The sequence below is a fragment of the Chiroxiphia lanceolata genome, chromosome 13 (genome assembly GCF_009829145.1).
Source record: "Chiroxiphia lanceolata isolate bChiLan1 chromosome 13, bChiLan1.pri, whole genome shotgun sequence".
Lineage (NCBI taxonomy): Eukaryota > Metazoa > Chordata > Aves > Passeriformes > Pipridae > Chiroxiphia > Chiroxiphia lanceolata.
The window spans coordinates 20510849-20529480 of record NC_045649.1 but is presented as its reverse complement, the minus strand read 5'-3'; the positions used below and the strand labels follow the sequence as shown (position 1 = coordinate 20529480).

Below are 18632 nucleotides of genomic sequence, written 5' to 3'. Positions count from 1 at the left end.
TAATTTTATATTTTTCTTCTTTAACATAAGAGGAATAAGAAGAAATTTTATTCCATTGAGTGCATATGGAGTAAAGAAGATCTGTGTTCTTTCCACCTCTGGCACTGCTTATTCTATCTTTTATTTCAGCTCTCCTGATGGAGCCCACAAACAGCTTCCTGCAGCATAAAACTTAACATGAAACAAGGATTATAAATCCAGCACCTCCACGATTTTTCCCGTTGCATTGAAGCACATTAACCCAACCCCAAAAGCTTTGATGCCTTCCACACTGCTGTGTACCCGGATTCCTTTGCTATCCAAGAATATATGACGTTGCTGATCATCCCCAATCACAAGGCTCTAACCTACCCAGAATTCACTGCAAGCAAACCAGAAAAGAGAAAGAAGAACCTGGTGTTGGTGAGTCCACTGCAGGAATCAGATTTGGACTCAAGGTTACTTTTCCCAAAACAACTTAGAAATCCTAGTTTCACTGGTGGATTCCTGGGAAATTTCTCGAAGGAGCAGTGATGCACATCCTGTACTCAGAGCCACAGAGCAGAGCTGGGAGATAATTATCCTGTGAGCACCAAGTCAGTGCAGTGGAAAAAAGGTGCCAAAAATCCCAGCGCTGTTGTTAACTGCTGCTCGTCATCCCGAGCAAGGATGGGCAGATGAGAACATACCTGAACATGGCAGGGGATTTATAAAATCTAATCATGCAGGGAAAAAACCTACAGCCATTGCCTCACAAAGAATTGTAGCACTTCTTTCAGTTACATGACATTTCATTTTTCCTCTAGAGCCAGCAATGTCATATTGCTGATCTTTCCCTGATTTAAAATGAAGTTTTCAAAAAAACTATTAAATAGGTTTTAATAGGTCTAAATCTACAGAATTTTTGTGTAGTCCTTGAACTGAAACAGGATTAAGGAAGGAAAGAACCACTAAATTAGTGTACTATTTTGTCTATTTGCAGCAGATCTATTTCCTTTGGAAGCTGTCAACATTTTTAACACTTTTAAAGCACCTTGTAAATATTAGCGTTTCAAACAAGGGATCTCTGCTCTCACTTCTGTATTGTCATGTAAATTATCAAAAAAATTGCCTCTATGCACATGGTGTTGTACAGCTAAATAAATGAGGAATACCAACTTTTATGCTCCAATTCCAGGACCTCAGACAGGAAAAGTAGAGGCACATTAGAAAGGTCCAGCCACTAAAGCACCATCACATGGGTGCAGCATCTAAGGTTGAGTGCACACTATAGGAGACTTCAGACATGCAATACAAGACAAAAAACCTAAAGGTATAAGATGCAGTAAGAAGAGAGCTTGAGAAATCCAGCCAGGTCCTGGAAGAGGAACAGGTTTGAAGTAGAAAAGCCCCAGATGATACTAGGAAAAATAAATCACATTCCATATTACAGAAGTAAAACTGAAAAACAATCCCAGTGAGTGACCCAAGCCAGTCCAAGTCACAACATCTGAGACAAAGACGAACCATTGCCTTATTCTCCTGCCTGGATGCCAAACTACTCCTCTGGAGGCTGGAAAGGAGGTGGGGTTGGTCTTTTAATTGCTGTAATCTTAGACAGTTCTCTAATTGGATTAGCTCTAGCCTTTCACAGGAATAAAAATGTTCCTGTTTAATTGTACATAATAGCATTTACCATAAATATCTGCTATTTCAATTGATTAATGCACATTTCATTTTTCCTGACTGCCCAAGTTTCTGTAGCCATTTCAAGAGACAACTTTCTAAACTTGTAAAACATTCTAACTTCATCTGATTTCTCTTTCATCTCTCACATTGAGCTGTAAGCCACATTCTTCTTATTCATGGAGAGTGCCACAAACACAGATTTGGGCTGAAGCCTGATCTACATGACAGCTGCTGAATCCAGGGACATGAAATGTGTATCTCAGATTGCACAAAGTGGGATATGAGCGATGGCACCTGCAGCAGTCAGTGCACTGCTCAGCGACTCTGGTCAAGATATATTGCCCTGCCTATTGGATTTTATTCTCATGGCAATAGCAGATTGAGTGGACTCAGATACCAGCAGGTTTTACTCCTCTCAAAAGCTCAGAGCAGCAGGACAAAGCCACTTGGAGGTGCTGCTGCAGAAAGAGAGATTTCCCAAACTTAACTCACTGGTTTAATTCACCCGTGTTAGAAGAAAATGCAGAGCTTTTTGTGGTTCACCCAACCTCCAGGTATAATTCCCCAGAGAGGGTACAACCTCAGACGGTACAAGCTGGCGCTGCACCTGATATAGCTTCATATATTTTCACCTTTCCCTGTTTCTTCTGGGGTTTTTTCGCAGCCAGGCTGGCTCCCTGCAGACGGCCAGGAGGAGCTCTACAAAGAGCTGTGAGGACATTTCCAACTGGCATTTGTTCAGCTGATGTTTAATCAACAGCAAGATGTGCTGATGCTTGATCAGAATCCAAACGCAGGTGTGGTTCAAGTGAGATTTCAATGTACCAAGAATATCCTGCAAAGCTCACAAGGCCATTTCAGGGTTCATACAGCTCTGTATAGAAGGGAAGTAATTAAAAACTGGAGCCCATTCCCTCACCCCCTACTCCACAGCTCCTACAACTGGAATGGCACCACTATAAGAACATGGATAGCGAGCACACACGTTGTTTATCTCTGAGAACACGGCTGGGCAAACAGCCAGCCGTGAGTGATTACGTGACCTGCCCTTGCTACGTGTCCCTTCTCTCTGCAAACCTTGGTAGTTCCTTGCAGATTTTCAAACAAGATTTAATGGATGTGGAGAAATGATAGAAAAATAGGTAAGGAAGAAAAAAGAGGGAAGGCAGGCAGGAGAGTTCTTGCCAGGGGAGCTGGAGAGCAGAACGAGGTGGCATTTCCAAGGACTGTGCAGCTCATACAGTAACTGCTCTGAAAAGCTGGGGACAAAAGTGGTCAGTGTGAGCACCTCATTAGCACTTTAATAGGCCCTTTTAGTTCTGGGCTCAAATGAGTCTCCCCTTTCCTGGGATTTTCTCTCTCTCAAAGGTTAAGTGGTTTTACATTTGTCTTTTGCACTTCTAAACCAACTGAGCATCCTTTTCCCTAGGTATTAATCTTAAAACTTTGGCAGTGTGAACTCAATCATAGTGTTCACTCTCATTTTTGAGATGCAGTTGTTGTATCAACATGGACATAACACTGTTTACAAGCCTTTTGGTACACGTTGGATGTCAACAGTTACTGTATAAACCGAGGTTTCATTTCAGTTCTATACAGAGACTGAAATGTTCACAAATGTCAGATTTGTGTCTGCTCTTGTACTTATATAACTTGAAAACAGAAGTCATCATGCCTGTAATGCACCCACACCCCCTTCTCTTGACATGGGCTAAAAGACAATTTAAATACAATATACTTTGACAGTTTTAAACTCTTAAAATCAGATTAGAGATTTAAGTATGTATTAATAAATTTATTTGTATGAATGTTTCTGTAGAGGACTGAAACATCTGTCCACATAATCTCTTACAAAAAGCGTTGCTGTCAACAGCTAAATATATTCAGTATTTCTGTCATGAGCTTTTCTCTGATCAAAGGTAAGTAAATCTTGCACTAGCCAAATTTCTGTACATGCCAGTACATGGAATACCGTTGTTTATACAGTTGGATTACAAGATAGCTTGATTCAACAAATATAAATGTACATTCCTATATTTTGGTCTGAATATCCTTACTTGGGCAGCAAACGGGAGAGGGAAACTGTCTGTTGTGTGCCATATCTGAAATTCAGCAATCAAAGATCTAAATGATAAATCTGATGTTCTGAGATGCTCCATATGACTTATGTATCTAAACCAATGGATGTTTTACATTCCTCACTTAGATAAAATTTTATCTCCTATGAATGTTATCAAAATTCTCATTTTTTTTCTCCATTTACTAAAATATAATAATCTTCTATAAAAAAAGAATCATGTTAAGTATTTTATTTTCATAAAGAAAGGCTGGCCTTGGCAGACAACAGTGAATGATGGAGGTTTACATTTACTGCATCTCAACTGCTTAATGGCTTTTCAGTCCCTAACTTAGTTCTGAAATTTTTAATAGAATAGACTCTATATATTAATTGCCACTAAACAAACATAAGGCACCTTTTCATCCAATCTCTCACTATACATCAACAGCACACACCTCAGTGGGTTTACATCAGTTCTCTCCTGAAATCAGGAAACACAGTCCAGTTATCAATGTTTTCCCTCAGCCCTTCTCCTCTTTCCATATGAGATTTTATCCACTTTTTAATTTTTATAAGGATAGTTCTCCTAATAAGTGTTCAGTGGAACCCAAAGACTTTTGTAATTGAATTAACAGGTTTATAGAAAATCAGTTATAGCCAAAATTGCAAAGGTGGGCGTGGGGAAAGAAGGAATATTTCAGCAAGATGCAGCCCATTATGTAAATTTGTCACCACATGCCATACATAATGAATAAACCTTGTGCTCTTAACACTTTGATTATAGACTATACAGACAATGCAAATTAAAATTCCTGCTGCTTTATAAACGAAATGAGAGGAAATTATGTAAATTTTAACACATTAGATTGATTTGGTTGAAACAAAACCTGTTCCACTTGATGTTTTAGGGGAAGAGCCACAATTACAATGATTGAAAAAGTGCAGTGTTAATGAAGTGTGTTATTGCTAATCAATGCCTCCTCCTCTGGTAATGGCCCGGGCACTGTCACTGCATCACCCCCTACCCATGGAACGAGCACAGCCACAGAGCCGGGATGGCTCCAGGTAAGGCTTCCAGAAACTCCTGTTCACATCAGAGAACTCAAAGGAAAACTGGGACACACCTTCAGGAAGGAAGGATTCATATGGAATCATAGCTCATATAAAATCGTAGAATGACAGAATGGGTTGGGTAGGAAGGATTTAAAAGCTCACCCCGTGCCACGCCCTGCCATGGGTAGGGACACCTTCCACTAGCCCAGGTTGCTCCAAGCCCCCTCCAACCTGGCCTTGGACACTTCCAGGGATCCAGCGGCAGCCACAGCTTCTCTGGGTAGCCTGGGCCAGGACCTCCCCACCCTCACAGGGAGGAATTTCTTCCACATATCTAATCTCTCTCTATATATGCACACAGACAACCTGTGTGTCATTATGTATATATATATATATATATATATATATATATATATAAACACACACACATCTAGAAAACTTTTTGACAATACTACCTGTCTGCCTTGAATGCTGCTGTAAATACCAAGAAACTTCCCTTTGAGTTAAATAATCCCCTTTGTGCTGGCTGACTTCTTGGAAAACCCAGAATGAGTCTATCATGTGGTTATGAACTGACCATGTTTAGTTCATTGATATTAAAAGCAAGGTCTCTCAAGCTTAAAAGTTTCATGTCCAAATTAAAGAAACTGAAAAATCAGACCCAGCGGTTTCAAAAGTTTCACATGAACAATGTGTTCTTCCAGTAACAGTTACCTGGCTTTCATGGCAGGAATATGGAATGTCTTTAAAACTGAGTCTGGTTGATTTAATTCTGTAACCTTACTGTAAGCAACTTCAGTGCACAGAGCTGATAGAATTCTACAGTCAGTTAATATATGAACATTATACCTTCTTTACACAAAGCAGAGGAACATGTTTCGCCAAGCATCCTACCACCATTTGAAACACAATGCACTCACCAGTGAGTTGAAAAATACCACACTCTTAACTATTCACTGTTATATAAAATAATTTTTTGTCCCAATTTTGCATTTTGCGGCCCATTTATTCTCTAAGAATTTCCATCCCATTTTTAAAGAAAAATTTTCATTTGCAAAAGGATCTGCAGCATTAGAAATTTGTGACACTTATTTCCCAGGCAAATCTGAGCAGGTGGGATGAGCCAACCTGCTTTATTTTCTTTTTATTTACATAATTTTTATATCATTCTCGGAAACATTTGTCGTCACATGTAGTGATTGCATTTGTTTCCTGTCTCTCCTGACTTGTCTCCCACTAATTTATTTTAGTTCCTGCTAAGATATGAGGAAGCACTCGGCACAGAGACATCTCACTGCCTTCAGTAGCAGCTGCACACCCAGGACTGGTGCAGGTTGTGAACACAACACACAAAATCGGGCAGCGCAGGCAATGAGAGCTTTCATGCAGAAATGACGTCGCAGATAAACGTACAACACACATCGAGACTGGCACTTACCACAAGAAATTTTAGTATACTATGTTTGATCCATGAACAAGGAAAAAAGAAGGGTCAGACCCCAGTTGTGAGAGAAAATTTGACAACCTGAAAAAAGAAAATGTTAGAATAAAAATAAATGGGAAAGATGTAAAGGAATTCATCTTTCCTAGAAGTAAAGGAACATGTACTTTTGCAGGCTGAGGATCCATTCTGGCATCAGCGCACTCTCCTCTGCTGTGGTTTTAAAAATGCCAATCCATTTTTGGGTCGTTAATTCTGAACTAACGGGGTTGCTGCCGATGGCACAGAGTGGGACTGACCACGGACTGCCTGGGTTTATCCCGGCTCTTGGCTGGGGCTGCTGGAGGAATGAGCGCTGGGCTCCCTCCCCCGCAAAGAGGGCACAGCCTAATTGTACCACGCTAATTAGAATCTCAAAGCATGACGTGGTCAAAGAGCCACTTAGGGCTTGGCAAACAGAGATTTGCAAACCAAAATAGAAAACATCACCTAAAACCGAGAAACAGGAAAACCAATGTTAACTAAGAGAACGAAAAAGAGTAGGAGTTAAGCATTTCAGTTTGCAGGATTTGGTACAGATGTTTTCTTACATAAAACAGACATAAAGAATCACAGTGGTAAATATCTCACCCCACAGGAGTCAGCTTAATTTCCAGCTCGCAAAACTCCTAGAAAACTGAATCTCTCCACACCACCTTTTGCTTGAATTCTTTGGCTTCAGACTGCTTTGTTTATAGGAAAAGGCTCTCTTTGATGTTGGAATAGTTGAAGGAGTGAAACAATGAATTTCCCATATTCTAATACCCAGGCATCCCGAGTTTGTTCAAGGACTCCTTGATTCACGAAGGCAAATAATTAAATTACCTGAGCTTTGATCAAGGAGTCGCTGCAGTCCCTTTTTGATGTAGAATGTGGCTGTTTGAAGCTCCAGACAGAAAAGTAGCCCATATGGGTTTTAACCCTTTTGTCACTAGTAGCAGACTTCATGCCATGTTCTGGCATTCCAAAGGGAGCAGTTCTGGCATTCCAAAGGGAACACCACAGCAATCCTTTGGGAATGTTGCTCCAATAGGAGCACAGTAGGCATAGTAGATCCAATAGGATCCCTATACCATAGACTTGATGGGATGTTTATTGAAAGGCTGAAACTCTCCCTCCCAAACAAACTGAAATTATTTTCCAGTCAACTTAATTTGTTTTAAAACCATGCTTTGGAAGCTGCTCTTTAGATGACATGACACTGAGATGTGTTAAAATACTTCTGAGAAGCAAAGGTGTTTGTCCTCACAATACAAGAATTTCCATCACATCTGTGCTTTCCAACTATTTTCCCCCAAAGAGATGTAAGTGGGCACATTCTCCTCTAGTCATCTGAAAGAACACTCTTAAAATAGGAAGAACAAATAGATTAAAGCCTTCCCTCTCCCATCAAATGCAAGCACCTGGTGAAGTCATCCTTACCTGACCAGCCAAAGCCTGCGGGACGGCACACAAACTAGGAAACACTCTACTCTGAGCTGATTTACCATTCTGAACATTATTACTGAAAGAATTCCTCTCCATAAATGAGGAATTATGCTCCTCTTCATTCATACTAGGATTCTTTTTGAACATGAGGAGGTTACTAAAAGGACATAATTAGAACACATAATTAATATATAGCAATCTCTTTCTCGGCTCCCTACACAGCTCCAACAACACAGCCCTATAGGTACACCTAATTTTAGCAGTTCCATGGATTATGGAAATGACCTCACCAGACTACTGAGAAGTGGGAAAAGCAGTTTTGCAACAGGACTTTTTCTGGCATCATTTACGGCAGAAAGGCATCTGTCCTTCAAGGCGCAGCTGTGCAAAGGATTCCTGTCATGCACTGACATCTCAATTCACAAGGATACAGGCTTGAAAAAGCATAATGAATATGCTTGGATTCCCCTAGATAACAGAGAAATTATTTTGGGGCATGAGGATGCACAGAGAAATTCATGTATTTACATTTAAAATGCTTGATATGTTATTAAAAAGTTGGTTTGTTTCTGATCCATTGGAAAATAAAACTTGGTGCCTCTTATGAAGCCCAAGGGGGAAATGTGTATAATGAATCAGTAAGAATGAGAAATGAAGTTAATGTGTATACAATTTTATGCTTTTTCCATTAAGTCACAGGAGTTGCACATACAATTAACATGTGAAACAAGAAACCTTCACATTTGAGTAAACACGCCTTGTAACATTCCTGAAAGGTGTTAAAGGAGGAACTGCTGATCTCAAATTCAAGAAGCAATTAGCATTCATTAACTCAAAGCAACAAACTGCCCAAGGCATTTATGGGTTAAACATAGTCTACTTTAAAGCACACAGAAACACTTAAAACACAAGCTTTTCTGCAGTCATTTTGAATGATTTCATTTCTAGTAAAAATGGATGTAATTTCCAGATGGGATACACCTCTAGGCAAAAGAAACTTCTCTCCTCCAGTGGGCAAAATGATTTAATACCAATGGAAAAGTCTTTTGTACACATTGTTAATTTAATTTACATTATTTTCTTAATAAAGTATCAGTGACCTTCTGTAACTTTTTTACAAATGAAAAGTAAATAGAAGTTGAAAGTGCCGTGTTTGGTAGCTCTCACATTGTGTATGACTTTCAAGAGATAACTTGCTGGTCCTTTGTTTTTGAAGGGAAATATCATAAAGGAAGGAGCAGGATTTTACAGCTACGTGACCAAAATACAGAATTGCACCCAGTCTGTCAGTAATCTGACACATGTGGAAAATCTGGTCCGAGTCTGCAGCAGAGGATGGCCCTCAGAACCTCATGAAGGCAGCAATTACAGGAGCTCACTCCCTGACCTCCAGCTCATCAGAAAAAATCAAGGTCACAACAACGAGCAACTATCAAATGGTGGTAAGATCAGAGCTGGCACTTTCTCTCTAGACTTCATTATTTCAGCCCAGCTCATTTCTTTTTCAATTTGACCGGATAATTAAACAAATGTTAGTGCAATTTTGTACATATGATGGTGCATTGAGAGCATTCCTGACTCTAGTAGGACCAAAACCTGGCTGAGCCCTGGAATACACAGCTCCAGCTAAACTCCAGCTGCACATGTGCATTGGTGGAATCACCAACACTGCTTGGAATGCCCACATCAAGGAGGCTGACCAAAAATCCCAATGTCAGTGAACAACCCCCTGGACTCCAATACAGTTTCTCTGTTTTATATCGGGTTCACTAGTCTGAATTTTACCCAGTAAAGAGCAAACATCAGAGAAGCTGTTTAAACTCGCCTGCTCATAGAACTCATTAAAAAAGACTGCTAATGACAATAATAAAGTTCTGAGCTTATTTTAAATAAAGTGGAGATTGCCCTGGCCTTCCCAAAGTACACACTGAAGGGCACAATAAAGTGAAATTCAATGTCAAGTCCCTGCCATGCAAAACGAATTAACAATTTGACTTTTGACTTTTGATTTTCCTCGTGTTCTGACTGCTCCTTTAAAGCCCAAACCAGCAACCACTTACTAATCTGTGATGCTCTAGAATGACAGCACATCACTGCGGCCCAGGGTGAGTCCTTGTGCTACCTTTTTCTATGGAGTTCATCACGTCCTAGTTCTATATGACATCAGCATATTGTGTATAAATAGTCTAGTGAGGTTGTAAGGCTGGTTTCCATTTCTCCTGTCATGAGAGTGCTCAAGTATTTCTCAGATCACACCACTGCTGCCTTATATAAATGTGGAGTTTTCTTTGTTATGAGGAATTATTGAAGTCATTGAACATACTGAGAATTAATTTTATCATATTTAACTGCTCCCAGCACCTTGACAAGTACTGAGACAAATACACAGAAAATAAAGCTCTTGCTAATCCAGAAAACTAATTAATGTGTGTAGAAGGTCACTGGACATCAGCTACAAGCTTTTAGTGAGGGGTATGATTATACTGCAGGCTGGGAATGGGAAACTCTTGTTTAAATCAGGCCAAAGGAGAAGGCAAGTTTTGGATGAGATTGACCCAATGAATCCCAGAAGAATGCCTCCACATTTGAGGTAAGTGGTGATGGCTGAGTAAAGCAGAAATATGAAAACAAAAAGGAAGGCCACAAGATCCACTGTACCTGATAAAGGTGAGGTTCTGGGAGGACAGGGCAAAGTTTACATGGAAAAGTGGAAGACTTTGAAGGTGAAACATTCACTAAATATCAGATTTTGTACTGTAGAGGGAGAGGAGGATCCAACAAACTGAGGGGCAGGAAAGATCATCACACACAGGCAAGTGTGAACTCCAGATGATGATGTAGCAGCCTGAAAGGCCAAGGACCAAGTCTAGGGCACAGGAAAGGCTCCAAGGGCACAGAGGCAGCAGCCTTAACTATTGTACCTGGGTTATTCTAACCTGGATCCTGCAGATTCTCCAATTAGCTCTGAAGTTTTCAAATCAACTTTGTTTTTGCAGGGTAGTGGGCTGTGAACTGCAGGGCAGGATTGGGAATCACTGAGGAAGGGATCATCTCAAACTAGTTTCACTTACAGGGGTATAAGCAGAGCACCACAGAAAACCACTTACTGGAGATCTCTTAGAGGATTTGTAAACTTGGTACTTGAAACATGAGCATAATTAATCTATGAACAGATTTTTTTTTATATAAATATTGGAAAATTCACAATTTTAAGGACAGAAAGAACTATTATGACCTCCCTGTCTGACCCACAGTCACATATGTTGGTACCTAATCAGTCCTTTTACACGTAAATGGTAAATTGTTTGCATTCAAATGCTGCTGCCTGCTATGTTTTCTTCTTGCTGTAGAAAAAAGAAATGTTATGGAAATTGCCACCATGCTAAAAGAATTGAAATACATACTAATCAGCCATATTCTCCCAGCTATACCAGCTATAATTGGAACAGTAACAAATAAAAAGGCAACAATCAGCACTGGACAAAATTTTCTATTTGAATCAGAACCCCAAGTAAAATTATTATTCAATTGCTTTTCCAAATTTTGGAGCCCCCTATGTCTGGAGAAATTGGATTTGAAACTGTGAATGACCAATGGCTTTCACTAATGTGAAATATTGAAGATCTTCACTGGAATTTCAATTGCAAGAAAAATATACTGAAAGAGCACAGGAAGGGGATGTTAAAATGAAAAATAGCTTTGCAGTGTGTGCACGGGATAAATGTTGGAGTGATCTCAGTCCCACCAGCCTGGTGATCTCTGTGGATCATGCAAAGTGGAATGAGGGGGTTGGTCACTGCTCTGTACAGATTGGATGAACCTGGCAGCATTGGACTGCTTTAATATTGCTCAGGCCTGGGAAGAGCTCACAGTCACCTCTGCCCTGGACACAAAGTACCCTGAGAGGAAGAAAGGCACTAAAACCTGTGCTGATGATCAGCATGTCCTGAAGATCAACATGAAGTGAGTGATGCTCAGAAGTCCCAACATCAGTGTGTGGCCAAGTCTGCTGCAGGGAGGATGGACTGTCGGGGTCCCTACTCTGAAAAGGACAATGTTGGATCCTAAAACTGGATCCTAAAACTTTAGATGTGTTTTCTAGTTCCAATGAGACCAGTCTTTTGTTTTGTAAATGCTATTCAAATCCTGTATTTACGTCAGGATATCTCTCAGATAAAAGTAAATTATTCCCAAAAATTGGGGATAAATTTTTGAATGCCTTTTTTTCCCAACAGTTTAAAGGTTACAATGTTGCTTTAATTAAAATTTTCCCATAATATGAATGAAAATATACATAAATGTTCACAAAGTCCACAAAAGTTGTAGGCAGGTATGCAACGTTATTTCTAAAAATGTCTGAGAATCCTCATCTAGAAGCTGGTATAGTTACAGGTATTTTTGAAAACACATTTATTTTTGGTTCAAATGCCAGTCAACTCTGCACAGACTCTATTTCTTTTGTTTGCTTTACAATGTCTACGTACAAAAAAAAAAACAACAAAACTTAGTTAGTAAAAGACTAAAGCAGTAACACAGTCATTCACTCAGCAGCCAAGATCTTTGAGACGATTACTTTAAATCAAGAAGGGACAGACTATTTAAATTTATGACTTAATGCCGACACATGCATGTATTAATAAAACAGTTAGCATTAATGGAAATAGGGTTTAGTCTCCTGACTCAAATAGAGCCATCATTTCTGCTTTATACTGAACTAATGACTTATCCTTGGCAGAATGATATGTATGCATGTATTTAACTATTTAACTTAACCACTGAGACCAATTAATATGTTTCTGAAGTTTTATTTTATTTAAAAATATATATCAGCAGCCTCGCTGGGATAAAAATTATGTTGAACCAGAGTTTATATGGCAGCAGTTTAACTTTAAATGTAACTCTTTCACTTGGACTATCTCATGATTACACTGTATAAAATGAAGAGCACTAAAATGTGGGACAGAAGAAGCAGCTTTTGTGGGAATGGCATCAAGTTAAGGCATTTTTTAGCTTCCCAAGCTGGCACAGACTATGTGTGATTAGGAGCTCATGTGAAAAGAGATGGTGGGTGCAAGAGGGCGCACCAGAAATTTAATGTCTAGTGCACCATGCAAAGGTAAGAAGCTAAATGTGTAGCTCACAAACTCAGAGATTGTGTGCATTGTGTTTTAAAGGGTTATTGAATATAATTCTTAAAGGGTTATGGAATATAATTCCTTCTGCTCATCACTCCAGCTTTCACCTGTGGGGGCTCACTGGAGCAGTGTCAGACTGTACCAACACCATCAAATGAAACCTTAATTGTAATTACTGCCTAGATGGGCATTTCCTACAGCTGGCAGTCATGTACCAAAGCTCTGTTCAGTTTTGTCTGCTTTAGAAAACTCCAGGACCCACAACTGCATTTGATGTCAGTGTATCTGTAATGTGGCTACAGTCTACCTGTTGACGAAGTATTAAATAGCCATTATAATAATGAATTATATTTGGAAACCTATTGCTGCACAGTTCACCAATCACTTCAGAAAATCCTGGCTCCTCTTTTACATTCAGTTACTTGGTCTTTTTCTTTTAATCCATTTACATTGATTTTTACTACTCCAACTCTGCCTGCCATTGCATCACAATTAAGAATTCTGATGAACTCTTGCTGATTCAGAAGGGAGAGGGCTCTTACTCATTGCCAGATTTTGGAGGAAAAAAAAGCCACACAAAACCCACTTAGAATTTGCTTAAGGCAACACTTTAAAATTGAGGAGCTAAATTATGGCTCACGGAGCCAGCAGATCCAGTGGGACTAGGATCCTTGAGAGCCACCACAGCACCCCAGCAGTTATGGATGGAGCCTTTGTCAGGCAAAATGAGCCATGACATCACCTTCCCCAGGGCACTGCTCAGCAGCAGCACTCGCTGCTCCACAGATTTGTCTCTGGATTCCTGGTGGCTTGCAAGGCACTGCTGATGTCCCAGCCATGAGGGATGTTCTCTGGAGAGCTCTGAACAGCGCTGGTAACTCTAACTCTACACCCACCTTGAGCACATGGGATGGCTGAACGCACATTCCCTGCCTTGCAGCAGAGGATGGGCAGTTATTGGGTCTCTTTGCAACACAGTGCTGAGCCCCTTTCCCTGTGCAGTAGCTACTAACTCTCATCAGGAGTTGTTACTCTGAGATAATTCTTAATTAATATCTTATATCAGACAGCTGTACAGCTATTGTGGCACCGTCTTGCCTGGTTTGGGCATCAAAGCTGTAGGCAAGGATTTTGACTAGATGCATTGGTGTATCTGGCTCATAATAATGCAATTTATAAAGTTCTGCACTCGTTACTCATGGCATAGAGTTCTTATACACAGGAGTTTGGTTGGTCTGTGAGTCAAATCAAAGATCTATGTAGCCCAAAATTCTGCCTTTAGCAACACTCAAAGTGATGTCAAGGGAAGAACATCAGAAGAGTGCAGGTGGAATGAACCTCCTTCCATGCCTGCAACCTCTCAAAACCTTTATTATCATGTATGTCCTTGTTCATCAGGATCCAGGCCAGGTTGGACGGGGTTTGGAGCAACCTAGTCTAGTGAAAGAAGACCAGACAGAAGTTGGAACCTTCCAACCCAAATAATTCTGTGAGTCTATGATTTGCAATCGTGAGTTGTAACAACACGTTTTATATCCCAAGGTGCTGTAGGATATGCAGAAATTATTTGGCCCAGTCTCCTTTTCTCAGTTCTTCAGCTGTAAGCTCCACTGACCTGGTTGTGTACAGATAAAATTAGACCAATATGACCTAATTTATAATTTTTTCTTTCCTTTCAAGGATGTCTTTATAAGATCTCTCAAACATGATAACCTCTTTGAAAGAGATATATTTTGTTTCACCGTATCATTTCTTTTCGGCTTTAAACCCTTGGCGTTGCAGAAAACACGACATTGCCTTTGAAAAGGGAAGAAAGGGAGAGTCAACCCCTTAAAGAGCTGCTATTTTACACCCACGCTCCGGCTGTGGAGTCAGCTTGTCTCCAGACAAGGGTCCCAAAACTTCGCAAGGCGGTAACGCGATCCAGCGGCTCGAGAGCTGCTAATCCCGGCCGAGTGCCGGAGCATCGGCCCGGAACGCGGCGGGGCTGGTCCCACATCCCCCGGGATGCTCCGCCGGGAACAACCCGGCGTTCCTGGGGCCGGCGGCGCGGAGCAGCGCTGCCCTCTAGTGCCCGCCCGCTGCCCCGCAGCCCCGCACGGCCCCGCAGCCCCGCACGGTCAGCAGCGCTCCGCACCGCCCCGGGCCCGCACCGCCACAGTTCCTCATGTCTCCAGGTCCCGCACCGCCCCGGGTCCGCATCGCTCCGGTTCCACATGCTCTCGGCCCCGCACCGCCCCGGGTCCGCCCCGCCCCCGCCCCGCAGAGCCCTGCGGGCAGATCCGCTCCCCTCCCGCAGGAACGAAATGGCCCAAAGTCCCTCCTCCCCCAAATGAAGGGGTTTGATTGTTCGGCGCGTGCACTCCGAGGGATCGATAATTTCCCAGTCTAAGAGCCCTCAGCGTCAAAACCCAAACACAGCTCTGCTGCATTTTCTCCCAAAATACTGTAAGAGTTTTAGTCTATGTCTAGTATTTACCGAAGCATATGACTACAACGTTCTTTAACTGATATATATGACAAAAATATATATGACAAAAAATATATATGGCATAAAATGACGACAGTGAAGTGTAAAGTCCTCCTAACTCACACAGACAAAGCACCCGATCCAATCTCCGTTTAAATCAATGGCCATCTTGTCATTTCTTTCCCTAAGCTTTAGGTTGGCCCCAACAAAGAAACAATGAAAACTGAAGTGCCATTAAAAAATAAAAATGGGTATGGCATAGGAAATTATACACAGATTTTTAGCTTAAAATGCTACTAGGAAAACTCAGACACGCACAAAAAAAGAAGTCTAGGAAGAATGTTGCTAAACTGTTCCACATTAATTGATTCCAGATGAGACCTCTGTTCCTCACACACTGAAGATATTTGACTAAACGTCCAGCTCACAAAATGGATTCAGGATTGGCTTAAGGAGTTCACCAAAAAGAAGAGACGCTGGTTTTAAGTTTGAAATTACTTTTAAATTTCTATGATGTCTGAGCTAGAAATAGCTTCTATTGTGGAATTCCAGCAATAAAACATTCGTTTCTCAAGTTATGCTTTGTTGGGTTACAGCATTTGCAGAAAACAAAATTGTTAGTCTACTGTAACTCTGAACTTCACATATGTTTCTTACACTAAATTAAATATGTCAGATGTTGTCAGAATAGCTTATTAATTGAAGCTGAAATCACATTGTATACTTTAAAGCATTTTATCTGACAAATCACTGAAATCATTCCAATCTTTGTAGTTTTCCCATATTGTTATGCAAAAGAAAAATTAATTTAGCTGTTCTATCTCTCAATCAACCATTTCCATACATATTTTCTTCTGAAACTGCTGCTGCTAAATCGCAGTGACTTATCTCCTGATATGTCCTATTGCAGGAGTGTTTCTGGTAATGAAGTAATCTAGTTCCTGCTGATTTTTTTTGGACAGGCAACACTTACAATTGTAGCAAAGTTAAAGCTGATGTAGAGAAGCCTATAAATAGCATTCTCTGTCCATGCTCATTTTCTGATGCTCTAGTGCAGGGCTGAGGTGGAAAAAAATTTAAAAATTAAATATTCTATTACAGGGCCCAAGAACAGCAAAAGAAAGACATTCTTTAGGTAAAATTTTCCTAAAGAATTGCTAATTCTTTTATTGAAGCTCTTGTTCTTAGTTCTGTAACTTTATTTTGTTCTCCTCCAAGAGGAAGGAGAACTGCCTTTGAAGTACAGAGAGAAACTTCTGTTTCTAGAGCATAGTAGACTGAGAAATGTGCTGAAAGAATGCCTTGTGTGTTAAGGTATGAAGCTCAAACCAGACCTTCTGCTCCCACTTTGCCCCCTGTTCTTGCTGTCCATCTCCCAGACACGAACTGAGCTGCTCTGCCATGAAACTACTCTTCACGAGCAAACATCTGCAATTCCACTTCCACAGACTTGTAATATGTCTCCTTATAAAATCATCCAAAGGACTGAGCACAGGCATCGATTTGTGCTCCAAATCTCAGCAGACAGACCTGGCTGAGGCATGTGTCAGATTAATTATTGCAGAACTTCTGCACTGAAAGCCTATTTATTTATGGGCATCCTTTAGCCAATGCAGAAAAAGAGAACAAAGTATTTACCTGGAGAATCACCCAGACTTTGGAAACATTGAAGCAGATGGAAAAGCAAGGGAGGGGGAAAAGGGATAGACATTCAGCAATGCCTGCGTTCGTGCTTCCCTGATAGAGCTTCCATTCAACAGTTCCATTATTAAATAATTAAAAACATTTAATTCCTTAATAGAGAGCATGGGGTCTGTGAAAATCTTATCATATCACAAATCAACAGGAAAAAAGTCTTTCCCAGGGAGTTCCTAGTAACTGGAACATGAAAAAGAAATGAACATTCTCCTTATAAAGGGCCAATTTCTGAATTAGTGACCTCATTTGCTAAAGAGGTTCCTTTGTCACAGATATCTTGGTAGGTAAATACTGTGTTACACAGCCACTCTGTAGCAACGGTACAAAGAAGGTCTCCCAGCATATACTGGTTCTCTCCTCACCAAATGAATATTTAAAAGAGTAGACAATAAAGGGGGTTTCTATAGGAGGTAAAGGCATTTGTATCATGATGTCAGACTGCTATATGTGCTCCCACAGGGCTGCACAGGAAGCACTTTTAGAATAAAAGTTAATGGTATTTATGGGGACCCACAGCCTGATCTATTTTACCTGTCTTGGGTATGTGCTTCTGCATGCATCACCCAGGAGCATAATGCTTGTTGGACTAACCCGTATTAGAGACAGATACCATTTTGGTACCTTGTGAATAGTAATGCATTTGAAAGCCAGTAAAAATACATTTTAAAAAAAAAAAAAGGAGGAAAGGAAGGATGTAAATCAAAACCTTCCCCTTTTTCATTCTGGATAGAGTATCCTTCATCTCATGCACTCCCAATTTCTGCATATCCATTTCGTGCCTGGGAGCTACAGAGCAAGTAAAAGATTTTCCGTTCGGGGCTTTCGGCATCTGCTTCTCCGGAGGAACATTTCAAATCGGCCAAACGCTCGCCCTCCCCCTCCCCGCCCCCGGGCAAGAACCGAGGGGAAAAAAATAAAAACTACCGTCTGCCACAGCGTTTTCTTTCTCCCTTTGGAGAGATGATCGCGCCCTCGGGGACCCGCGGCCGCCGCCGCAGAGCCCGCACCGCGCGGCCCCGCATCCCGCTCCCCGCATCCCACTCCCCGCATCCCGCACTCCTCACACCTGCCTGGCTCCGCAGCTGGCAAGTTTCGGGTGTCCCCGCTCGCATCCCCCCCTCGCATTCTCCCTTGCCGAGCCGCCGGAGCCGCTCATCCCCCGCTCCTTCCCTTCCCCGCTCCTCTGCCCGCGCCCGCAGCGCTCCTCACTCACCCAGAGCGGTCCGGCCGCGGCTCCCCCCGGGCTCCCCCCGCTCGCCTGCGGGTCCAGCGGGGCTGGCGGCGTCCCTTGGCCCCTCGGAGCAGGGAGAGGAGCGGGTCCCATTCACAACTCGCCGCGGAGCGGGCACGGCGGCATCTTCAGCCTATTACGCTCCAGCGGCAGCGGCGGCTGAATGAGGCTCCGAGCTAGTGGCAGGAATTAGAAAGAGGGAGGGAGGGGAAAGGGGAGAGGGAGGGAGAGGGAGCAAGGGGAGTGAAGCGAGATTAGAGGAAAGGAAAAGCTAGAGGCTGTTGCTTCGTCTCGATTTTCGTTTCCCTTCCCCCCAGCCCGCGGGGAGCGCAGCCCCCTGCCCCTGCCCTCCCACCGGGCCCCGCTCCTGGGGCTCCTCTGGTGCCCGCGGGAACAAGTTGGGCTTGAAGGGGCAAAGTGAGGGGTGGAAG

The 18632-nt window shown here is 41.8% G+C and overlaps 1 protein-coding gene across 3 annotated transcripts in view; it reads right to left on the bottom strand.

Moving 5' to 3' along the window:
- Positions 1 to 18380, bottom strand: part of CDH11 (cadherin 11) — an 88168-nt gene extending 69788 nt beyond the window's left edge. Inside the window, exon 1 of one of the 3 annotated variants that reach the window (XM_032701194.1) lies at positions 18184 to 18380. The gene's annotated coding sequence lies outside the window, so the exon portion shown is untranslated. Of the gene's footprint in view, positions 1 to 6197; positions 6470 to 18036; positions 18055 to 18183 lie in introns of those variants that run through there. The other 2 variants (XM_032701197.1, XM_032701195.1) reach the window with 2 other exon arrangements.
- Positions 18381 to 18632: the final 252 nt, after the last annotated feature.